The sequence below is a fragment of the Bufo bufo genome, chromosome 4, assembly GCF_905171765.1.
Source record: "Bufo bufo chromosome 4, aBufBuf1.1, whole genome shotgun sequence".
Taxonomy (NCBI): domain Eukaryota; kingdom Metazoa; phylum Chordata; class Amphibia; order Anura; family Bufonidae; genus Bufo; species Bufo bufo.
The window spans coordinates 619,808,628-619,835,566 of NC_053392.1; the positions used below are offsets into that span (position 1 = coordinate 619,808,628).

Below are 26,939 nucleotides of genomic sequence, written 5' to 3' on the forward strand. Positions count from 1 at the left end.
ACACACGGGGTGTCACGCACTCACCAGACGACTTCTTCACTACCTTGTAATCCTGTGTATAGGGAGACGCCGATCACTACAGAGATTCTAAGAATCCTTCACCTTTCCAGACATTTCCCTGGTTTATTACTAGAGATATGAGTGATGTCATGTGAGACTCTCACCTCTCCAGTTATCAAGGAGATGATCTCCAGGGTGAGGTCTAATATCCTCGCAGCCATGTGGTCTCTGTCCTTCTCCATCCTTGATGGGTCATTGATGGAAAGGGCTATTGTTTTTCAAATGAAAATAGTCCTGAACCTAAGAAACCTGAGGAAAACATGGAGGACTTAGTGCAAAATCACATTTTAAAGAACATTTTACATGAAGTATAGTGTTTCACGAATTGGTAATTATAAAGGACTACTGATCGTGTACAATGGAGGTGACTTCGTTATTGTGTTGTCTCATGTATTCCAGATTGCTGATAATAAAATGAGGTAAGCTGCCTGCACCTGCTATAATACAGTGAATACAGTGTTACATAGGATGTACACTGCTGTATATCACATCTTCCAGGTCACTATACTCTGATACCCCCTTTATCCTGACGTAATACTATATTTCTCCCAAGACATTAGCAGGGGTAACTGTTCCAATATTGATTTGCCTTTTAGGCGGGGCTCCTTTCCACTTTCTACCACTTCTCCAACCCTATAACACTCTAAATTAGAAGACAGCACTTCTGTAGTACAGACTCTTAAATACTCACTAACTTTTCACACAACTTTGTATATCTCAATAGAACAGGCAAATAGAAGAAACTTTGTAATATATTTTATTAGAGAAAATGACAATTTCTGCATCTTTCCTTGTTGTTCATTTCTTTAGTGCTTTGGGTTTCAAAAACTTACAAGGAAAGCTATACAAACATCCCTTAGAACTGTTTATATGGCGCTTCATGTTGCCACTGTTCCGTGCATTCTGGCCTTGGTCACTTGTGGGTGTAAATTAGTGCCAATGAGCTTGTATTTCTCCTCAGTTCTCCTATTGATCACGAGAACGGGGGCCCTGTAACCCTCTCTGCTCCCCTGAAATGACCTGAGCAGCGAGTCGCACATGCACACAGCTGCTCCATTCATTTTTACTGGAGTTCCGGAGATAGACAAGTTGAGCGCTCGGCTATCTCTGGAACTCCCATAGAAATGAATGGAGCGGCCGTGTACATGTATGACTGGCCACTCCAGTCATTTCAGGGAAGCAGCAGGCGGCCTGCAGGGGGTATGGGACACCTGTTCATATGATCGGTGGGGGTCCCAGTGGTAGGACCCCCACCGATCTGAGAGCTATCCCCTGTGATGTGGGTAGGGAATAACTTTTACCTACTGGAATACCCCTTTAATGTTCCTTGGTCTTGTTTGTGCATTTATTTGATTAATGAGACGGATCTCCATACAGTATTATTCCGAAGTTTTGAACGAAGCGACTTCGGATGAAGCATCTGAAGCTCGCTTCGCTCAACACTAGCTACAGCCACACAGAGTTTTTGGACAAGGTCTTGAAGCAGAATGGGAAATATAAAGGAAGAATTTATACTTTTCCTTCCTGGTGGATTCACTTCTTGCTTTGGCTGAAAATCCTGCAGGTAGATCTGCCTCAAAACCTCATCTAAAGAACTCTGTGTGGCTCTAACCTAAGAGGCAATCCAACCATAATCCTCCATTCCACTCACCACATGAGGACGCCAAACAAACACTGGCGCACTGATGTCATCATCGCAATGGTTGCCCTTCTGGTGGTGTGCACACATTGATTTCAGCATTATCCCACATAACCCAGCATCTGAGCTCTTAAGTGCATCGTAGACACACAGAACCATCTTACGTCAACACTCACACTGACAAGCAGAGAGAGAGAGAGAGAAGGAAATGAGCTTCTTGCCTAAGAAAACTCCTGGCCTGCAACTGCTCCACGGACCTGATCCTGCACCAGAACCTCCTGACAGTGGTATAGGAGCTGCCCTCATAGTGAAGGTCCTATGACTAAGAGCAGGACAGGAAAGCCTGCTGCAGCCTGGAGTTCCCACTCTCTGCACCAGGCCTCCCAGCAGTAAGCCGGGGAAGAGAACAGACTGGGTGAGATCTTCTTTTCTCCTGCCATGAGCTGACAGGAGAGTCTTCTGTGCACCCCAACAGACAGGAAACAACCGGAGCAGGTAAAGGGGAGGAGCCTTTTAACTCTGTCTTCCAAGTTGTTTCCTATCCCTGAGTGGCGGGGGGAACCCCTCTCTTACTGCCATTTTGGAGGTGTTAGGAAGAGAGACAGTTTTTTCTTGTAAGATATATTACAAACTTTCTTACATTCACCTGTACTATTCAGGCATTCAAAGTCTGTTGAAAGTACATTGACCATTGCAGGCCTTATGCACTCAACCATATTTTGCATCCATTTTTGCAGATTGCACGTTAGACCCATTCATTTGTATGAGTCTGCAAAAAGAACGGAAAAATGTGTGCTGCCCGCATCCATGTGTCCGTTCGGCAAATTTTTGAATATGTCCTATTCTCATCCGTATTGTGGTAAAAAAAAATCCGACTTTCTAGTGATAGGAGTGAGAAAAATGCAGATTGCACATGGAAAATGTTATTTTGTACATGTTTGTGTATAGGTCATCAAAGAAAAGCCTATTGTCACGATAGGTAGGTAAGCGGGGAAATAACCAAACACGGGAAAACAAACAGAACAAACGACTAGGCCCAAAAGCTAGGGAGAAAAGGGTCAACTCCTAGCGATTCCTTAAAGCTTTCCCTAAACTGCTGTGCCCATGTGCATACCCTAATGGTGGATATGCACATGCCCTCGTGCCCAAACCTAAACACCCTGGGCAAACCCTAAGCAGCAGGGAACAGGGAAGAGGCAACCTGCTTCTTCAAACCAGGAGGAAGCAAGCGTCTCCCTAGAGGCCTAGATAAAACACACAAAGGGAAATAAAGGGGAGGACTTATCTTGAGCAGAGCTGGAGCAGACGATCCACCACAAATCAAGAGCTTCCAGGAAAGAACTATAACCCGCACAGGCCACTAGGGAAAGGAAGGATAAATAGCCTCACTAACAATAAAACCCAGTACACCTGAGGAAAGGTGGATCCAGCTCAAACCCAAATCAAAACAAACAGAGAAGTCAGACATGTGCAGCCAGTCTGACAGACCTCCGCACATTCACAGGGCAAGGCGTGACAGTACCCCCCCCCCTTCTACAGGTGACCTCCGGACACCCCGGACCAACTTTATCCGGGTGTGCCCTGTGAAAGGCCCTCACCAGGCGGCTAGCACTGACATCAGCAGCCGGAACCCACATTCTTTCCTCGGGACCGTATCCCTTCCAGTGCACCAGGTACTGGAGGGAACCCCGAAGAACACGCGAGTCGAGAATCTTAGAGATTTCAAACTCCAAATTGCCATCCACCAGGACAGGGGGAGGTGGCAATGGAGATGGTTCCACAAGTTCCACATATTTCTTTAATAAAGACCTATGAAACACATTATGGATCTTCCAGGTCTGCGGAAGATCCAGACGAAACGCCACCGGGTTGACAATCGCAGAGATTTTGTAAGGGCCAATAAATTTTGGACCCAATTTCCAAAATGGTACCTTTGGACAACCACACCGAATCATCCACACACAGGTCCAGACCAGTCATATGTCTCCTGTCAGCCATCTGTTTATATATTTCACCCGTCTTTTCCAAATTAACTTGGATCTTCCGCCAGATAGATGACAAGGTGGAAGAGAATCTCTCCTCTTCTGGCATCCCAGAAGATCCAGTCCCAGAAAAAGTACCAAACTGTGGGTGAAAACCATATGCGCCAAAAAATGGCGACTTATCAGTGGACTCCTGTCTATGGTTATTCAAGGCAAATTCAGCTACAGACAAGAATGAGGACCAGTCATCCTGGTTCTCGGCAACAAAACACCTTAAATAGGTCTCCAGGTTTTGGTTAGTGCGCTCTGTCTGACCATTTGACTGGGGATGAAAAGCCGAAGAAAACCATATTACTTACCGGTAATTTCCTTTTCATGAATCCTCCATGACGGCATACCATGAGATGACCCGCCTCCAACCAGGTAGGGACAGGAAGTATAAAATAGACCCTCCCCCAGCATATCCTCAGTGTCTTCTGGACGGACAGCCTAGAGAATCTATTCTTCCAAGTCATATATATATAATTTTTTCTCTCTTTTTTTTTTTTGCATACACACATACCTAACACCTACTTTTTATAAAAGTTTTTGTTTATTTATATATATATATATTTTTTTTTTGGGGGGGGGGGGGAATCCCTGCCGTCATGGAGGATTCATGAAAAGGAAATTACCGGTAAGTAAAAGTGTTTTTTCCCTTTCATCCTCCATGACGGCATACCATGAGACATATCAGATCAATACTATCCTAGGGAGGGACAACGGCTTCTAAAACTCTCCTACCGAAGGAAAGCTCCTGCTTTGACAGAGTATCTACCCTATAATGCTTTATAAAGGTATGAGGGTTGGACCATGTTGCTGCCCTACAAATCTGTTCTATTGAAACATTAGCCTTTTCTGCCCACGAAGTGGAAATCGATCTTGTGGAATGGGCTTTGAAATTTTTTGGCGAAGAAACCCCCATAGAGTTGTAAGATTCTAATATTGCCGACTTAATCCACCTGGCTAAGGAGTCTTTTGTGGCTCTATGACCTTTAAATTTTCCCTGGAACTGGACAAACAAAAAGTCTGATTTCCTGAAATCTTTGGTGGCCTCTAAATAAACTAAGATGGCTCTGCACACATCAAGTTTGTGAAATTTTTCTTCACCTTCGGATTTTGGATTGGGAAAAAAGGAAGGAACCACAATCTCCTCCTAAAAACATACCCCTAAAATACAAATAAAATATAGACCATATACAAATCTATAAACATGCACACAAGGGAATGACACGGTTAAATACCCAAATAGCAGCTAATGAACTTGAGCGGCACACCAATATTGTCCACAGTCGCAAAATGTCCCGTAGGTGTCCAAATCTAGTGGATTAGTGTAACACAGTTCTTACTGGGTGACCCCCAATTTAAGCCTGTGGGGCCCAATAGTTTGCTGGGTATGGCCTATGATAAACGGCTCACTACCGCTGCCACAATACCTGCACGTACTGTCTCTGCTCAGACTCAGCTCGGTCTTACCGGTCTTCACTGGTAATCCTGCAGCGGTGGTATGGAAGGCCGCACACCCGCAGCGTCCCACGTGGTGTGCTTCCGCCTGCACGTATCGTCCCACGTGACCGGGTATCCAAGGAGACCGGATGCTTTGCTACTGTGACGTCAGTATTGTGCGACAGCTTTCACAGCGGCGCTGTTCAGTTCACTTTATCTTCTTTTCTTTGCCGGCTTTGTTTTCTTTGGTATGCGGTGGATCAACGCTCACTCTAACTACCGCCAGACGCGTTTCGGGGTCCCTCGCCCCTTCCTCAGTGGCCTACTGAGTGAACGGATCCTCACTCTTTATAAATGGTTAACTCCACCCCCATCTATAATTGACGGAGTGGATTCACCCTTGATATGGCTATACATCTGTGCATTACCATTTGTATATAATTCAGCAATTCATTACATAAAATATAAATATAAAACAATAAATATCATTATATATCCCATTAAAATATAGGTCATTGGAGAAGACTACTGAAACAAATGGAGAAAACTATTAGAGTACCACGCACACAAACCGCATTGAGCTGCATGCGTTTTCAATTGCGTAATTGTGGCTCAGTATGTCTAGGAGGTAATTCTGTTACTGTTATGGCTTATTGTAGATTAAGAGGAACCGTCCCGCAAGGAGGGGAGATCACAGTGTCGATAGACGACCAAACTGCGATGTCCCATCCCTACCGGACAGGCCCTCACAAAAACCCGAACACCTCCATCTCAGCATTAAGGCCCCTGGGGATGATGGTATCATATTCAAAAATCCTCCGGGATTCCTGACGTGACATATGTGCAATATGATTCCCACCTCTCCAGGGTTTTTTAACCTTTTCAATTGCCACAAACTTCAACCCAGTAGGATCACTATTGTGTACTACTCCAAAATGTCTGGATACGGAGTGCGTCTCCAGGCCTTTCTTAATATTTGCCACATGCTCCGCTACTCTTTTTTTCAATGTTCTTTTTGTTCTGCCGATATATTGTTTCTTGCATCCACATTGTAGCAGATATATCACATCTGTGGAATCGCAAGTAAGGCATTCCTGTATTTCCAAACTGAATGAGTTGACAGTCGACTCTACTTTTGTGGTCTTTTTTGGGAAGCTAGTAATTTTGCAATTGGCACACCTCCCACATCTGAAGAAACCATTCACTGCTAACCAATTATCTTTTTTCTGAGTTTCTTTCCTCAATTTCACTGTGGGAGCTATCTTGCCGGCCAAATTGTTTGCCCTAGTATATGTAATTTGGGGGGCTGCACTCAAGAGGGGACCAATGACTCTATCATTTAATAAGTGTCCCCAATGTTTGCGAATACTTTTTTCCATTGTTTTGTACTGAGAATTAAAAGGTAGTATAATTCTCAATACCTCATCTTGTGGTGGGGGATCTCTCGCAACAAAGAAATCTTTCCTCTCCATTCTTTTCACTTTTTCAAGTGACCTATCTATCACTTGGACCGGATAATCCCTTTCTAGGAATTGTTGCTTCAACACAGTTGCTTCCTCCTCAAATTGATTATCATCCGTACAATTTCGCCTAAGTCTCCGAAATTGACTGGTAGGCACATTTACCAACCAGCGAGGTAGGTGGCAGCTAGCATATCTGATAAAGCTGTTCTTAGCAACTGGTTTGAAGTAGGTGTTGCAAAATAGTTGTCCCCCCTTTATCTGTATTTCCAAATCTAGGAATTCTACTTTCAGCTGACTAACTGTGGGGCTGAACACCAGATTTTTATCATTCTTATTAATGTCCTGAAGGAAAATATCCAGGGATTCAGACGTATTCTGCCATATGAACAGGATCGGGAGTTCTATGTACAGCGCACTGGCACCGCCATGGGTACCAGGTTCGCCCCCAGCTATGCCAATCTTTTTTTGGCGCAATGGGAGGAGGAGGTCATCAAGCCCAGGCTGGGGACGGATCTGGTACTGTGGCGGCGCTACATAGATGACATCCTGTTCATATGGCAGAATACGTCTGAATCCCTGGATATTTTCCTTCAGGACATTAATAAGAATGATAAAAATCTGGTGTTCAGCCCCACAGTTAGTCAGCTGAAAGTAGAATTCCTAGATTTGGAAATACAGATAAAGGGGGGACAACTATTTTGCAACACCTACTTCAAACCAGTTGCTAAGAACAGCTTTATCAGATATGCTAGCTGCCACCTACCTCGCTGGTTGGTAAATGTGCCTACCAGTCAATTTCGGAGACTTAGGCGAAATTGTACGGATGATAATCAATTTGAGGAGGAAGCAACTGTGTTGAAGCAACAATTCCTAGAAAGGGATTATCCGGTCCAAGTGATAGATAGGTCACTTGAAAAAGTGAAAAGAATGGAGAGGAAAGATTTCTTTGTTGCGAGAGATCCCCCACCACAAGATGAGGTATTGAGAATTATACTACCTTTTAATTCTCAGTACAAAACAATGGAAAAAAGTATTCGCAAACATTGGGGACACTTATTAAATGATAGAGTCATTGGTCCCCTCTTGAGTGCAGCCCCCCAAATTACATATACTAGGGCAAACAATTTGGCCGGCAAGATAGCTCCCACAGTGAAATTGAGGAAAGAAACTCAGAAAAAAGATAATTGGTTAGCAGTGAATGGTTTCTTCAGATGTGGGAGGTGTGCCAATTGCAAAACTACTAGCTTCCCAAAAAAGACCACAAAAGTAGAGTCGACTGTCAACTCATTCAGTTTGGAAATACAGGAATGCCTTACTTGCGATTCCACAGATGTGATATATCTGCTACAATGTGGATGCAAGAAACAATATATCGGCAGAACAAAAAGAACATTGAAAAAAAGAGTAGCGGAGCATGTGGCAAATATTAAGAAAGGCCTGGAGACGCACTCCGTATCCAGACATTTTGGAGTAGTACACAATAGTGATCCTACTGGGTTGAAGTTTGTGGCAATTGAAAAGGTTAAAAAACCCTGGAGAGGTGGGAATCATATTGCACATATGTCACGTCAGGAATCCCGGAGGATTTTTGAATATGATACCATCATCCCCAGGGGCCTAATGCTGAGATGGAGGTGTTCGGGTTTTTGTGAGGGCCTGTCCGGTAGGGATGGGACATCGCAGTTTGGTCGTCTATCGACACTGTGATCTCCCCTCCTTGCGGGACGGTTCCTCTTAATCTACAATAAGCCATAACAGTAACAGAATTACCTCCTAGACATACTGAGCCACAATTACGCAATTGAAAACGCATGCAGCTCAATGCGGTTTGTGTGCGTGGTACTCTAATAGTTTTCTCCATTTGTTTCAGTAGTCTTCTCCAATGACCTATATTTTAATGGGATATATAATGATATTTATTGTTTTATATTTATATTTTATGTAATGAATTGCTGAATTATATACAAATGGTAATGCACAGATGTATAGCCATATCAAGGGTGAATCCACTCCGTCAATTATAGATGGGGGTGGAGTTAACCATTTATAAAGAGTGAGGATCCGTTCACTCAGTAGGCCACTGAGGAAGGGGCGAGGGACCCCGAAACGCGTCTGGCGGTAGTTAGAGTGAGCGTTGATCCACCGCATACCAAAGAAAACAAAGCCGGCAAAGAAAAGAAGATAAAGTGAACTGAACAGCGCCGCTGTGAAAGCTGTCGCACAATACTGACGTCACAGTAGCAAAGCATCCGGTCTCCTTGGATACCCGGTCACGTGGGACGATACGTGCAGGCGGAAGCACACCACGTGGGACGCTGCGGGTGTGCGGCCTTCCATACCACCGCTGCAGGATTAGCAGTGAAGACCGGTAAGACCGAGCTGAGTCTGAGCAGAGACAGTACGTGCAGGTATTGTGGCAGCGGTAGTGAGCCGTTTATCATAGGCCATACCCAGCAAACTATTGGGCCCCACAGGCTTAAATTGGGGGTCACCCAGTAAGAACTGTGTTACACTAATCCACTAGATTTGGACACCTACGGGACATTTTGCGACTGTGGACAATATTGGTGTGCCGCTCAAGTTCATTAGCTGCTATTTGGGTATTTAACCGTGTCATTCCCTTGTGTGCATGTTTATAGATTTGTATATGGTCTATATTTTATTTGTATTTTAGGGGTATGTTTTTAGGATTTTACCACAATTCAGTGGAATAAAGTGTACTATTAATTTGTTGTTTGGTGTTCCCTTTTGTAGTGTGCCCCCCCACACCTGTCTTTTTACATTCAATTTCTCTCTCGGTCCTGAGGGTGGGACCTGGGGGTGAGCACCTTTTCCATATACTGAGGAGGTGAGCCGCTGTACTTCTTCTATACAATCTCCTCCTGTCTATGAAAATTGGTGTTTAGGTTGGATGCTTCCTTCCTACCTAAGGTGGTTACCATTCTGTCTGGAAATATCATGAGAAACGGTTCCACTATCTCAGTGCCTGAATCTCACATATTCTGCGAGCTGATGTGATAGCCACTAAAAATAAGACCTTTAGTGTGATATATTTTAAAGACACATCTGACAACGGTTCAAAGGGGGCTACCGTTAACCCTGAAAGGACCAGCTTAAGGTCCCAAGGAGAAACATAAGGTTTAAAAAAGGGTTTCAATCTATCTGCTCCTTTTATAAACCTGATGATCCAAGGGTGGTCAGTGATTTTTATATCAAAAACTGAACTCAGTGCTGATACATGCACCCTTAAAGTATTAGGACGTAACCCTTTGTCAAAACCAGATTGTAAGAATCCTAATACCGTCTGAATAGAAAAAATGTGGCATGAATTTTTAGATTGAGAACACCAGGCACAAAATTTTGACCAGACTCTGGAATAAATCTTTGAGGTCACTACCTTTCTGCTAGCTGCCATTGTATTAATTATATCATCTGAAAGTCCCTTGGCTTTTAAAGTTAACCTTTCAGATTCCAGGCAGCCAGGTGTAGTTTCTCTACCCGGGGGTGACAGATTGGACCTTGGACTAGTAGGTTTTTTGTCCAGGGAAGAATCCATGGACTCTCTAATGACAGAAGTTTTAACAGAGGGAACCATGATATTTTTGGCCATAGTGGGGCTATCAGTATTACATGAGCCCTTTCTTATCGGATCTTTCTCAATACTCTGGGAATTAACGCTAGAGGAGGAAACGCATACACTAGGCGAAATTCCCACTTTTGTGCCAGCGCATCCACCCCTATGTTTCCGTCGAAGGGATTTAGAGAGAAGAACTTTTTGAGTTTTGTATTTTGTGCTGTAGCAAAAAGGTCTACTTGCGGAGTCCCCCACATTGAGGTTATTTGTGCAAAGACCCGCTTCTCCGGCTCCATTCTGTTGATTTTAGAGGTACTCGACTTAATAAGTCCGCTTTCACGTTTAAAGATCCTTTGAGATGTACTGCTGATAGGGAATTTACGTGACTTTCTGCCCACGAAAAAAATAATTCCGCCAATTGGCCCAGACTTTCGCTCCTTGTTCCTCCCTGATGATTTAGGTAGGCTACTACCGTTGTATTGTCGGATCTTATTTGTATATCTTTCCCTATTATATCCTGAGACAGAGCTTTTAATGCCTCCCAAACAGCCCAGAGTTCTCTCTGATTTGATGACTGACTCATCTGATCCATGGACCATCGTCCTTGGCAGGTATGGAGGGAGCAATAAGCTCCCCTCCCCCACAGACTTGCGTCAATGGTGATCGTTTGAATCTGATCGGGGAATCTACTACAATATCACAGCCTGATGAACGTTTAAAAAAAACAAAAAACCTTTATTAAAAGTCTGTTTAAAAGGGGGGGGGGCCCATATGTCACAGTCTGTGACCATCAGGCAACCAGTTTCAAAACCTATACAGAGAAGGGGAACAAATAACTCCTCTGCACAGTAGAGGGACTGGGCTAAAACCCGACTTGCTAGCTGGTAATTGCTATGGATACGCAAGTCAGAGTTAGGGACACGGTAACCAGTGTGAATGGATACAGGGTGTGTGTATAACCGGTGATCCTGTAAGGTATATATACAGGGAGTGCAGAATTATTAGGCAAGTTGTATTTTTGAGGATTAATTTTATTATTGAACAACAACCATGTTCTCAATGAACCCAAAAAACTCACTAATATCAAAGCTGAATATTTTTGGAAGTAGTTTTTAGTTTGTTTTTAGTTTTAGCTATTTTAGGGGGATATCTGTGTGTGCAGGTGACTATTACTGTGCATAATTATTAGGCAACTTAACAAAAAACAAATATATACCCATTTCAATTATTTATTTTTACCAGTGAAACCAATATAACATCTCAACATTCACAAATATACATTTCTGACATTCAAAAACAAAACAAAAACAAATCAGTGACCAATATAGCCACCTTTCTTTGCAAGGACACTCAAAAGCCTGCCATCCATAGATTCTGTCAGTGTTTTGATCTGTTCACCATCAACATTGCGTGCAGCAGCAACCACAGCCTCCCAGACACTGTTCAGAGAGGTGTACTGTTTTCCCTCCTTGTAAATCTCACATTTGATGATGGACCACAGGTTCTCAATGGGGTTCAGATCAGGTGAACAAGGAGGCCATGTCATTAGATTTTCTTCTTTTATACCCTTTCTTGCCAGCCACGCTGTGGAGTACTTGGACGCGTGTGATGGAGCATTGTCCTGCATGAAAATCATGTTTTTCTTGAAGAATGCAGACTTCTTCCTGTACCACTGCTTGAAGAAGGTGTCTTCCAGAAACTGGCAGTAGGACTGGGAGTTGAGCTTGACTCCATCCTCAACCCGAAAAGGCCCCACAAGCTCATCTTTGATGATACCAGCCCAAACCAGTACTCCACCTCCACCTTGCTGGCGTCTGAGTCGGACTGGAGCTCTCTGCCCTTTACCAATCCAGCCACAGGCCCATACATCTGGCCCATCAAGACTCACTCTCATTTCATCAGTCCATAAAACCTTAGAAAAATCAGTCTTGAGATATTTCTTGGCCCAGTCTTGACGTTTCAGCTTGTGTGTCTTGTTCAGTGGTGGTCGTCTTTCAGCCTTTCTTACCTTGGCCATGTCTCTGAGTATTGCACACCTTGTGCTTTTGGGCACTCCAGTGATGTTGCAGCTCTGAAATATGGCCAAACTGGTGGCAAGTGGCATCTTGGCAGCTGCACGCTTGACTTTTCACAGTTCATGGGCAGTTATTTTGCGCCTTGGTTTTTCACACACTTCTTGCGACCCTGTTGACTATTTTGAATGAAACGATTGATTGTTCGATGATCACGCTTCAGAAGCTTTGCAATTTTAAGAGTGCTGCATCCCTCTGCAAGATATCTCACTATTTTTGACTTTTCTGAGCCTGTCAAGTCCTTCTTTTGACTCATTTTGCCAAAGGAAAGGAAGTTGCCTAATAATTATGCACACCTAATATAGGGTGTTGATGTCATTAGACCACACCCCTTCTCATTACAGAGATGCACATCACCTAATATGCTTAATTGGTAGTAGGCTTTCGAGCCTATACAGCTTGGAGTAAGACAACATGCATAAAGAGGATGATGTGGTCAAAATACTCATTTGCCTAATAATTCTGCACGCAGTCTATACAGATATGGTTGTGCCACCTAGTACATAGATCCTGTAATGCTCAATACAATTGATCGCACTGCCTCTATCAGAGTGAAGTCTCAATGGACTTGGATACACTTAAATACGGTGCAGAGTTCAGACCAATATATATGTATAGCCTGTGGCCAATACCTAGGTCACAACCATATATCCGCAGCCAGTATTGGCTATATACAGTCACTCAGAGCCAGTATATTTTGGCTCCATTCACACAGCTGTAGCCAGTATATTTTGGCTCCATCCATTCATCACATACACACTCCAAGGCTGAATAGAGAATTATTGCATCTAGTGCAGTCCTGCCTAAAGAGCCGTGTCCTAATGATTTGCAGCAGCTCTACGCGTTTCCACGTGACTTGTGGTTGTCACGTATCTTCAGGAGCTAATTTTAATGCTTATGTCAAGACAGAACAAGCCGCACTGTGGTGTGCTATGGCTATTAGCACTGTAATGGCCGCGCGCGGCCGATAGAACGCCGAGTTCATATGGCCGAAGCCCCGCCTATCAGGAGGGGTGTGCCGGTAACATCTCTAATCAGAAGTGGGGGCGGGCTCAATGGCTCCGCCCTCTGACCAGCCGATGCCGTAATGATTCTAACCCCTCCTGACACATATAGCACTTATCGCGGTAACAGGGGGAATGAAAATCGCGGCCCAAATATTGTCGTTAGGTACAGAACATATCCGCTGGACGGAGTACCATCAGGATTCATAAACCGAAACAGCAAGTACCGCTCCCATCTAGGTCATGTATCACCAGTGGGGAGGGGCAAACTAGTACAAAAAAGACTCACAAGTGTCACTAAATATCGCAGCTAAGGCGCAGACACGATATATAAAGTGTATACCCAGTATGCATAAGTGTATATCAACATGTACCCGGGTATATCAAATAGAAAAAGTAGAGCAGATACAATTGCATCATATTGTGAGGCAGCATATAGGAGATAGATATACGTACAGCTCTAATGTAAGACGTACAGCTCTAATGCAAGTTAAAACATATCATCCCATACATACTGGGGCTAATGCATTAGATGAAACTGGCAAAAGATATGGCCTCATTTAGCCCTTGTGGTTGAACTGTCTGCAACTTATATGTCCACATTGCTTCTTTACGTAATAGGGGTATATCGATATCACCTCCACGGATTGACATCTTCACTTGTTCAATCCTCTGTACTTTCAACACATCAGGGTCACCGTCATGCATTTCACATACATGACGTGCCACTGATGTGTCCCGCTTATTCCGGATATCAGACATGTGTTCACCAAGTCTGCGTCTCAGTTCACGTCTTGTTTTGCCGACATATTGTGACCCACATTGGCAGCTGATTAAATATACAATACCCACAGAAGTACACCTGATGAACGAACGTATCTTATACCTCTTTCCTGTTGCATGGCTAGTAAAAAATTCCCCTCTCAGGATATTTTGCCAGTGTAGGAGATTGTTAGTCAAGGTTTTTTTCCTAAACAGGTTCGTGGTAATCTTTCCTTCAGTACCAATGGTGATCATCAAATCCAAGAACGCTATCTGTTGCTCTTGTACCTCAGATGTAAAAAATAGCCCCATCTGGTTCACATTTAATGCCGCCACAAATGCCGAAGTTACTTGACAACCACAAGTCACGTGGAAACGCGTAGAGCTGCTGCAAATCATTAGGACACGGCTCTTTAGGCAGGACTGCACTAGATGCAATAATTCTCTATTCAGCCTTGGAGTGTGTATGTGATGAATGGATGGAGCCAAAATATACTGGCTACAGCTGTGTAAATGGAGCTAAAATATACTGGCTCTGAGTGACTGTATATAGCCAATACTGGCTGCGGATATATGGTTGTGACCTAGGTATTGGCCACAGGCTATACATATATATTGGTCTGAACTCTGCACCGTATTTAAGTGTATCCAAGTCCATTGAGACTTCACTCTGATAGAGGCAGTGCGATCAATTGTATTGAGCATTACAGGATCTAAGTACTAGGTGGCACAACCATATCTGTATATATATACACCTTACAGGATCACCGGTTATACACACCCTGTATCCATTCACACTGGTTACCGTGTCCCTAACTCTGACTTGCGTATCCATAGCAATTACCAGCTAGCAAGTCGGGTTTTAGCCCAGTCCCTCTACTGTGCAGAGGAGTTATTTGTTCCCCTTCTCTGTATAGGTTTTGAGACTGGTTGCCTGATGGTCACAGACTGTGACATATGGGTCCCCCCCCCCCTCCCTTTTAAACAGACTTTTAATAAAGGTTTTGTCTTTTTATTTTTAAACATTCATCAGGCTGTGATATTATTAGTATTTAGGAACGTCTACCAACTCATCTGTTCAAAGTGTGAATTTGGTCCGGGTTCAACCACCACTGGAGTGAGTTTTTTACCCAAGGAGGAATTAGGATTATCTGATCTAAGGCCTCTTTCTGTTCCAACATCCTAGTAACCACTGTTGCAGGGTACGAGTGTGGAATTGTGCCCATTTTACTGCAGGAATGCACGATGTTAGGGAGCCCAACAGTTTCATGCTTTCCCTGACTGAACAACTTGCCATTTCTGTGAATCTTGATACTCTTTTTATCGTTTCTGATACGTTTTTGGCCGGAAGAAATGTTTTTTGAAGTATGCAAATCCATCAAGTAAAGATACAAGCTAATATAGGGTCAAATGGAGAAATACCTAAATCCAGCAGTAGTACTAACCCTCTAAAATGATATACTTTAATTATAATACTTAAACATATGACAAACAGAACACATATTACTAAAGTAAATCTACCAAGGGCATTGCTAATTACTGGTGGGTGGGGAAGCTATCCCTATAGTCTCACCCTAGTCTCATGCTCAGCCCAGGGATGGCCCCTGATGGTGGGGACTCCCTGTCCTCGAACCTAGACTAAAAACTCCTAATGCAACCCTACTACCGGGATGGTGAAGGAGGGTAGGACAATCGCCTAATGGTAGATGACAAGATATACACAATACATTACACATACATGACCCTATAAACATAGGGTAAATGGATGGACTTTGTATACAGCCCTATTGATGCAGGTGCTGGTCAACGGTACAAAGTACATCGAGGTATATGACACACCCCAAACATAAAATACAATAGAAACAAAGAAAACTCCAACGCGTTTCCCCCACGGTGTGGGATCATCAGGGGGTAGGTAAGGTCAAATAACGCGTTTCCCCCATGGTGTGGGATCATCACGGGGTAGGTAAAGTCAAATAGTTGATATCATGGATAGCGGATATCCATACTATAAAGCGATATCCGTAAACAGGGTGAAGACCACCAATATTTATGAATCGGTGTCAATTATGTATCCATTATAGTTGTGAAAGGACCATCACTTGATAAGAGAAGGAGGACAGAACCAGTTCAATTCAACGACCAAAACGGAGGGAGGTGGTTGCTCCATATAATCACATATTCAATGGCCACATCTGTGGGGGAGAGACACAATAACAATAGTAACAATAGTGAGCATGCTCAATAGTGACCTCCACCAATGGCCACCCAGATCACACAGATAACTCACAGTCTCAAAGAGATAGGAAGTATCCAGCCGAGTAGCAGATGGCAATAGCCAAAGTAGATATCCTAAACAGAGCAAGGGAGCTATGTCCCTACTTACAGTTGGTTGTCAAACTGTTTGGTCGCCCACATCGGTTCCTCCTGAGGTCCGATAGAGTAATGGTCCTTTCACCCCATTTAAAGGGTTTCTACCACCTCATTTGGACCTAATTAGCTGTCAGACACTAGCGATCTGCTAGTGTCTGCTCTACCTAACCATGCTATTCTAAGACCTTTGTGTGCAGCCGTTACACTAAGAAACCAACTTTTATTGGTATGCAAATGAGCCTCTAGGGGCTTCTTTTCAGCACCTAGAGGCTCCGTCCACTCACCCTGTATTCCGCCCCGCTCGTCCCTCCAGCCCGCCCATCTCTAGATTGACAGCCTCCATCTCATCCATCGGCCTTATTCTCGCGCCTGCGCCGTGTGCGTCTGTATTCGGCACAGGCGCAGTGAGGGGTATTTAAATGGAGTGAAAGGACCATTACTCTATCGGACCTCAGGAGGAACCGATGTGGGCGACCAAAAAGTTTGACAACCAACTGTAAGTAGGGACATACACTCACCTAAAGAATTATTAGGAACACCATACTAATACGGTGTTGGACCCCCTTTTGCCTTCAGAACTGCCTTAATTCTACGTGGCATTGATTCAACAAGGTGCTGATAGCATTCTTTAGAAATGTTGGCCCATATTGATAGGATAGCATCTTGCAGTTGATGGAGATTTGAGGGATGCACATCCAGGGCACGAAGCTCCCGTTCCACCACATCCCAAAGATGCTCTATTGGGTTGAGATCTGGTGACTGTGGGGGCCATTTTAGTACAGTGAACTCATTGTCATGTTCAAGAAACCAATTTGAAATGATTAGAGCTTTGTGACATGGTGCATTATCCTGCTGGAAGTAGCCATCAGAGGATGGATACATGTTCTCATTCTGTTTACGCCAAATTCGGACTCTACCATTTGAATGTCTCAACAGAAATCGAGACTCATCAGACCAGGCAACATTTTTCCAGTCTTCAACAGTCCAATTTTGGTCAGCTCGTGCAAATTGTAGCCTCTTTTTCCTATTTGTAGTGGAGATGAGTGGTACCCGGTGGGGTCTTCTGCTGTTGTAGCCCATCCGCCTCAAGGTTGTGCGTGTTGTGGCTTAACAAATTCTTTGCTGCATACCTCGGTTGTAACGAGTGGTTATTTCAGTCAACGTTGCTCTTCTATCAGCTTGAATCAGTCGGCCCATTCTCCTCTGACCTCTAGCATCCACAAGGCATTTTCGCCCACAGGACTGCCGCATACTGGATGTTTTTACCTTTTCACACCATTCTTTGTAAACCCTAGAAATGGTTGTGCGTGAAAATCCCAGTAACTGAGCAGATTTTGAAATACTCAGACCGGCCCGTCTGGCACCAACAACCATGCCACGCTCAAAATTGCTTAAATCACCTTTCTTTCCCATTCTGACATTCAGTTTGGAGTTCAGGAGATTGTCTTGACCAGGATCACCCCCCTAAATGCATTGAAGCAACTGCCATGTGATTGGTTGACTAGATAATTGCATTAATGAGAAATAGAACAGGTGTTCCTAATAATTCTTTAGGTGACTGTAGCTCCCTTGCTCTGTTTGTTATTTGGACTAGATTGCTGGCTATATTGAATGTGCCCTTTCTTGCGATATCTACTTTGGCTATTGCCATCTGCTACTCGGCTGGATACTTTCTATCTCTTTGAGACTGAGAGTTATCTGTGTGATCTGGGTGGCCATTGGTGGAGGTCACTATTGAGCATGCTCACTATTGTTATTGTGTCTCTCCCCCACAGATGTGGCCATTGAATATGTGATTATATGGAGCAACCACCTCCCTCCGTTTTGGTCGCTGAATTGAACTGGTTCTGTCCTCCTTCTCTTATCAAGTGATGGTCCTTTCACAACTATGATGGATACATAATTGGTGGTCTTCACCCTGTTTATGGATATCGCTTTATAGTGTGGATATCCGCTATCCATGATATCAACTATTTGACCTTACCTACCCCCTGATGATCCCACACCGTGGGGGAAACACGTTGGGGTTTTCTTTGTTTCTATTGTATTTTATGTTTGGGGTGTGTCATATACCTCGATGTACTTTGTACCGTTGACCAGCACCTGCGTCAATAGGGCTGTATACAAAGTCCATCCATTTACCCTATGTTTATAGGGTTGTGTATGTGTAATGTATTGTGTATATCTTGTCATCTACCATTAGGCGATTGTCCTACCCTCCTTCACTATCCCGGTAGTAGGGTTGCATTAGGAGTTTTTAGTCTAGGTTCGAGGACAGGGAGTCCCCACCATCAGGGGCCGTCCCTGGGCCGAGCATGAGACTAGGGTGAGACTATAGGGATAGTTTCCCCACCCACCAGTAATTAGCAATGCCCTTGGTAGATTTACTTTAGTAATATGTGTTCTGTTTGTCATATGTTTTTGAAGTATGGAATCCAGACATACGCCTAAAAAGATTAGTCTCTGTGAAGGGGTAAGTTTTGACTTTTCCCAGTTTACGATCCACCCTAATTGGGACAGAATCTGACATGTTTTTGATATATTTGTCTCTAGATTTTCCTCTGAGTTCCCTACCACAAGAAGGTCGTCTAAGTAGGGTATTAAGATATTTCGTCTTCTTAAATGTGCCATGACCTCTATCATCACCTTCGTGAACACTCTCGGCGCCGAGGTGATCCCGAAGGGAAGAACCTGGAATTGGAAATGATACAACCTTTTCCCCAGAAATACCGCGCACCGCAGATATCTCTGAGCTTCTTTGCATATTGGTACATGGTAATATGCATCTCTTAAATTTATAGATGCTAAGAAATCGACTTTTTTTAATAAGTTTATAGTTGACCTTAGGGATTCCATCTTGAACCTTTCGTATTTTATGAATTTGTCCAATTTCTTTAGATTTAGGATCAACCGGAACTTCCCACTGGGCTTTTTTCACCAAAAACGCTGTTGAGTAGTATCCTTTTTCTAATTGAGAATAGGGTACTGGAATAATGGCTCTTTGAGATAGAAGATTCCAGACACCTTCCTCGAGAGATTCCTGAAGGAGAGATGTCTTTTGAATGGGTATTACCCTGAAAAAAAATTTCGGGGGAGGAAGACGGGAGGTAATATCGAGACCTTCTGCTATGATGTTTAGCACCCATGCATTTTGGGTGATATTTTCCCAGTGTTTTCGGAAAGATTTTTGGGGGTGAACATGAAACCTCTGTTCCTTCCCACATTTAGATTTTTCCCTTTTGACCACTGTCCTCCTCTGTCTGTTCTTTTGGAATGAAATGGACCCCTTTTCTTAGCCTTAGAAAACTGAAATTTTCTTTTATTTGTTTCTTTTGGAAAGGATTTTTTAGAATCTGCTGCTTTTTCTAATATAGTTTCTAAATCCTGCCCGAATATCAAGCTGCCATGAAAGGGCAAATTACACAATTTTATTTTTGATGCAACATCCCCCGTCCAGGATTTTAACCATAGGGCCCTACTTGCTACTACCGATAGACTAGAGGTTCTGGCGGCTATTCTAACCGACTCCACAGTCGCATCAGATAAGAAGTCTACCCCTTTTAATAAAAGAGGGAAAGAATCTTCTAGGGTATCATAAGGTCTACCTTCCTTAAGCAGGACTTCTAACTGCTGTAACCATTTTTTCAAGGATCGAGATACTGAAGTTGCAGCTAAATTGGGCTTAAATATGGCCGTAGACGCTTTCCAGGCTTTTTTTTTGAGTGGAATCTACTTTTTTGTCCATAGGATCTATTAATGATCCCATATCTTCGAAGGGAAGAGAATTGGATTCCTTAACCAATTTTGAAAGGGAAACATCGACTTTGGGGCAAGAGGTTAACAGAGTCTCATCCTCATCATTAAAGGGAAATCTAAGCCTCATGGTTCTGGAAATAAATAATTTCCTATCTGGAGATTTCCATTCTCTTTTAATAATTTCTAACATATTTTTATGTACTGGAAAGACCCGTTTTTTTCTGTGCTCGAGACCCCCATACATTTCATCCTGAACAAACCTATGAATTTTTTCGTCAGAAAGATCCATAGTCGTCCGAATTGGTTTTATCAATTCATTTGCATCTTCTGAAGAAAATAGAAAGCTTCTAAATTCTGTGTCTGAGCCTGAAGAATCAACAGAATCATCACTATCTGAATCTGAATCCTGATCTGGGTTCAAAGAAAAGTATTCGTAATTTTTACCCCGCGACTTCGTTTTATGCATTGTCGGGTCATGCATCTCCTCCTAGTTCATCTCTAATGGATGGGACTAAGTCTTTGGCCATGTTAGCCGTGCCGTGGACCCTCTATCTGACAGTTTTGTCAAACTCACACACTTCTTAGTATTGAGAGAGGATTTTGGGAGAGAGAGAGAGAGAGAGAGAGGATTGAGAGAGGAGAGAGAGTGGAGAGAGAGAGAGAGGAGAGAGAGAGAGAGAGAGAGAGAGAGAGTGAGAGTGTGAGAGAGAGTGAGAGTGTGAGAGTGTGAGAGAGAGAGTGAGAGTTAGAGAGTGAGAGTCTTCCCCCACTGGATGTGACTTACTGCAGCTGCACCCCCAGAAGGCTTCATCTGTCCTGCCACAATATCAGACATATTGTCCGCTCTGTATGCCCTCTTAAATCTCTCCTTACCTGCAGACCTCAGATCAGCGGACGACTTCAGTCTTGATCTGCCGTGCCAAATTAAGCTACGCCCCCTTACGGCCGTCACTCAAACCGGAAGTCCCTCTGTTTTATACTTCCTGTCTCTACTTGGTTGGAGGCCTGTCATCTCATGGTATGCCGTCATGGAGGATGAAAGGGAAAAAAGACAGTTAAATTCCCAGACGAGAGCAGAACACCCTCCAAAACCTGGAAACAAATTGCGTCCCCCTATCAGACACCACATCAGAGGGAATGCCATGTAGTTTCACAATGTTATTGATAAAAACCTGAGTGAGAGTTTTGGCATTGAGCAAGCTAGGCAACGGTACAAAGTGGGCCATTTTTCTGAAGTGGTCCACTACCACCAAAATCACAGTTTTCCCACTGGAACTTAGTAAATCGGTAATAAAGTCCATGGACAAATGCGTCGAAGGACGAGACGGGATGGATAAAAGAAGAAGGGATCCTGAAGGCCGAGTGTGAGCCACCTTCGCGCGTGCACAGGTCTCACAAGCTGTCACATAACCCTCCACACCCTTGCACAACCCTGGTCACCAGAATCTCCGGGAAATAAGATTTATGGTGGATTTGCTTCCAGGATGTCCCGCAAGGACCGTATCATGATGTTCCTTGAACACCTTGTATCGCAGTTCAGCAGGAACAAACGACTTGTCTGAAAGACAAGAATCAGGAGCCTCCTCCTGGGCCCCCAACAACTCCATCTCCAACTCGGGGTACAGAGCGGAAACCACCACCCTATCAGCCAAAATCAGGGCGGGGTCCTCCGAATCACTCCCCCCCAGGAAAACTATGTGACAACGCATCTGCCTTGACGTTTTTAACCCCAGGGCGAAAGGTGACCACAAAATTGAACCTAGTAAAAAACAGTGACCCTCTAGCCTGTCTAGGATTCAGGCGCTTAGCAGACTGCAGGCAAGCCAAATTCTTGTGGTCAGTATTTACCGTAATAGGATAAGTAGCCCCCTTCAACCAATGACGCCACTTCTCAAAGGCCAATTTAAAGGCCAGCAACTCTATCTCCTACATCATAATTTCTTTCAGCGACCGAGAGTTTCTTGGAGAAAAAAAGCACACAGACGCAATTTGCTAGGGGATGGACCCTGTGACAGAACTGCTCCGACCCCCACTTCTGATGCATCAACCTCCAAGATGAACAGTTGAGACACATCAGGTTGCATCAGAATGGGAGCAGACGCAAAACATTTCTTAATAGCAGAAAAGGCCTGTAATGCCTCATTCGACCAGACAGAAAAGTCGGCGCGTTTTATAGTCATATCTGTCAAATGTTTTACAATGGTGGAATAATTCAAGATACATTTTCTGTAGTAAATTGTAAAACCCAAAAACCGCATCAGAGCTTTCTGATTCTCAGGCCGGTCCCATTCCAGTACCGCCCGGTCCTTTTCGGGGTCCATACGAAAACCAGAGTCAGAAAGCAGGTATCCTAAAAACGGTAGCTCCTGGACAGCAAATACACATTTTTCCAATTTTGCATACAATTTATTCTCCTGAAGGATCGACAACACCTGTCTCACATGATCCTAATGGTTCTCCAAATCAGGTGAGTAAATTAGTATATCATTAAGATAAATAACAATGAACCTTCCCACTAAATGATGGAAAATATCATTGATAAATCGCTGAAAGACCGCTGGCGCATTAGTTAAACCAAAGGGCATGACAAGATTCTCGAAATGACCTTCGGGTGTATTGAAGGCCGTTTTCCACTCATCTCCTACCTTAACTCTGATCAGATTATAAGCTCCTCTTAAATCCAACTTGGAGAACACCTTGGCTCCAACAATTTGATCAAATAGATCAGAAATCAAAAGAAGGGGATACGGATCACGGACCGTAATGAGATTCAATTCCCGGAAATCTAAACCCGGTCTAAGTGATCCGTCTTTCTTTTTTACGAAAAAGAAGCCGGCGGCCAAAGGGGACTTAGATGGCCTAATATGTCCCTTTGCCAAACTCTCTGCAATATACTTCCGCATAGCTTCTCTTTCGGGTTGGGAAAGGTTGTATAGTCGAGATTTTGGCAGTTTAGCTCCAGGGATGAGATTGACCGGACAATTATATTCTCGATGGGGAGGCAGCTCCTGAGCTCCACCCTCCGAGAATACGTCCGCAAAATCAGAGAGAAACTGAGGTAGGACCGTAGTTGACACCCCTGAGATAGAAGCACAAAGACAGTTGTCCGAACAAAATTCACTCCAGCTACTGATTTGTCTTGTTTGCCAGTCAATAGTAGGGTTATTCTTTATCAACCATGGTAAACCCAGAACCATCGGAGCAGGCAAGCCCTTCATAACAAAACAAGAAATGGACTCAACATGTGAATCACCCATCCTTAACTGAATTTTATGAACGATATGAGTAGGACTCTTTTGTGAGAGAGGGGAGGAATCAATAGCAAACACAGGTATCTCTTTATCTAAAGTGGTAGTTCTAAAACCAAGATTTTGGAGGAACTGAAAATCAATAAGGTTTACCCCTGCACCACTGTCAACAAATACCTCAAAATCTAAATTTCCTGAGTCTAGCGCCACCATGGCAGGCAGGGGGAAACGGGTATTGCAGGGAGAATGCATATTTGCTTCCTCAGACTCCCCATTCACTCTACCAAGAGTCAAGGAAGTCTTTTTTTTCTCTTTATGTGAATACCTCCGTAATTTTTCATTACCGCTTTGAGGTTTAACAAAAGGACACGCACAAACAAAATGGCCTTGTTTTCCACAGAAGTAACAGGGATTTTAGGAAGCTGAATAAGGGCTCTTTCACACCTGCGTTCTTGTCTTCCGGCATAGAGTTCCGTCGTCGGGGCTCTATTCCGGAAGAATCCTGATCAGGATTATCCCAATGCATTCTGAATGGAGTGAAATCCGTTCAGGATGCATCAGGATGTCTTCAGTTCCGGAACGGAACGTTTTTTGGCCAGAGAAAATACCGCAGCATGCTGCGCTTTTTGCTCCGGCCAAAAATCCGGAACACTTGCCGCAAGGCCGGATCCGGAATTAATGCCCATTGAAAGGCATTGATCCGGATCCGGCCTTAAGCTAAACGTCGTTTCGGCGCATTGCCGGAGCCGACATTTAGCTTTTTATGAATGGTTACCATGGCTGCCGGGACGCTAAAGTACTGGCAGCCATGGTAAAGTGTAGTGGGGAGCGGGGGAGCGGGGGAGCAGTGTACTTACCGTCCGTGCGGCTCCCCGGGCACTCCAGAGTGACGTCAGGGCGCCCCAAGCGCATGGATCATGTGATCGCATTGGACACGTCATCCATGCGCATGGGGCGCTCTGACGTCATTCTGGAGCGCCCCGGGAGCCGCACGGACTGTAAGTATACTGCTCCCCCGCTCCCCGCTCCTACTATGGCAACCAGGACTTTAATAGCGTCCTGGCTGCCATAGTAACACTGAAAACATTTTGAAGACGGTTCCGTCTTCAAATGCTTTCAGTACACTTGCGTTTTTCCGGATCCGGAGTGTAATTCCGGCAAGTGGAGTGCACGCCGGATCCGGACAACGCAAGTGTGAAAGAGGCCTAAACCATCACCTGAGCGAAAGGAAACCTGGCCCAACTGCATAGGCTCCTCTCCTGCCCCAGATTTAAAAGTCATATTACCCCGGGGACTATGTCGGACGGATCCAATTACAGACGGGACCCCCCGCTTGAGAGGAATCCTATACCTCTCTCTAAGACATCTATCAAGCCGCAATCGGGATACTCATGAAAAGCAAGGGCATCTTTTAACCTCTCAGATAGCCCCAGACAAAACTGACTCCGGAGTGCAGGATCATTCCACCCCGAGTTAGTTGCCCATCTTCTAAATTCTGCACAATACGACTCCGCAGTATGTTCTCCCTGTAACAAACTGCGCAACTTAGATTCAGCCATAGAGACCCGGTCTGGGTCATCATAAATCAAGCCCAAGGCTCTAAAAAAATTCATCCACCGACCGGAGGGATGGTGAACCGGTCGGCAGAGAAAAAGCCCAGGATTGCGCGTCCCCTTTGAGCAGAGATATAATGATCCCCACTCTTTGATTCTCGTCACCAGATGACATCGGGTATGTTGCGCTGTGTTACCCTGTATCTAGGGGTGGATGGAGGGGTTAGTAGTACAGTACTATCTGCAGATTGTAAAAAAAAACAAAAAAACAAAAACAAAGTCATCTGCAAAATACTATATATTTGTTTCAGAAGTTGTACTTTTTTAATTTTTAGAATAATGATACAGCCATTTTGTTTGATACTTTTGTGCTAATTCATTATTTTTTTTTTCTCTATATTAAAGGGACACTATAGTCACCAGAACCTCAACAGCTAAATGGTTCTGGTGACTATAGTGTCCCTTAATATATAGAAAGAAAAAAAAAGAATCAGCACAAAAGTATCAAATAAAATGGCTATATCATTATGCTAAAAATTAAAAAAGCACAACTTTTTAATAATTGATTAAAAAAATTGATCTCCCCCATATGTTTGCCATTGCTGCGTCCGTAATGACCCGCACTACATAAATATTATGTAAGTTATGCCTTACGGTGAACGCTATAAAAAAAAAAAAAAAGAATTGCTAATTTATTCTTAGTTGCCACCGAAAAAACTTAATAGCAGCCAATCAAAAGCAGAATTTACTCCAAAATGATACCAATAAAAACTAAGAGTCATCCTGCAAAAATCAAGCCCTCAAACAACTCCATAGAAAGAAAAATATAAAAGTTATGGGTCTTGGGAAGCGGTGGTGCAAAAAGATTTTCTTCCTTATATAAAAAAAGAGTTTTTATTGAACAAAAGAAGTAAAACGTTAAAAAAAACTATACGTATTTGGTATCGCTATAATCGTACTGACCCAGAGAATAAAGATATTATGATATTTATACCGCAAAAATGAACGCTGTAAAATTTACAATGTAAAAACTCAGTGGCAGTATTACTGGTTTTTCCCCCCATCTCCCTCCCAGAAAGAGTTAATAAGAAAGTTATGTGTACCCCAAAATGACGCCATTAAAAACTACAACTTGTCCCGTAAAAATAAGCCCTCATATAGCATTTGGAAGGCGACAATGAAAATAGGAAGAAAAACACTTGGTCAGTAAGGCCCAAAACAAGCTGGTCACTAAGGGGTTTAAGAGGTTTTTCAGGTTCTTTATTGATGACCTCAGTATAGGTCATTGATATTCGATCGGTGAGGGTCTGACACCCCGCACTCCCATCAATCAGTAGTTCCCTGCAACCTCTGGCACAGGCACCGGAGGCTGCAGCCAATCGGTGGGGGCGCCGGGTGTCAGACCTCCACCCATCAGATATGAATGATCTATCCTGAGGACAGGAGCCCGAAAAACCACCAAATACACCACAGGCAGCCCACCTGCAGAACATCACTCTCTCCCTTCAGACTCCTCCACATGTATTCCCATGTAAAATAAAACTCCTGCAGCCTCCCCCAGAATACAGTCCCATGTAAAAGAACATCCCCTGCAACACGCAGTCCCAAGTACAAAACCTCTCCTTTACCTGAATACAAAACAGGAACAGCCGTGTGTGATGTAACTGATCACATGACTGTGACATCTATATCTCTTCCTTATAGCTGATCACATGACTGTGACATCATCAAAGGTCCTACAGCCAGCAACATTTATATCTCTTCCTTATAGCTGATCACATGACAGTGACATCAAAGGTCCTACAGCCAGTAACAATTATATCTCTTCCTTATAGCTGATCACATGACAGTGACATTTATAGCTCTTCCTTATAGCTGATCACATGACAGTGACATCATCAAAGGTCCCACAGCCAGTAACATTTACATCCCTCCCATGTAACTGATCACATGACTGTGACATCATCA

The 26,939-nt window shown here is 43.7% G+C and overlaps 1 long non-coding RNA gene across 1 annotated transcript; it reads right to left on the reverse strand.

Moving 5' to 3' along the window:
* On the reverse strand, positions 1 to 26,636 carry LOC120999769. The gene is made up of 3 exons (XR_005778632.1): positions 26,600 to 26,636; positions 165 to 309; positions 1 to 52 (listed from the first exon to the last, which is right to left on the reverse strand). It is a non-coding gene; the product is annotated as an uncharacterized LOC120999769 (long non-coding RNA).
* Positions 26,637 to 26,939: the final 303 nt, after the last annotated feature.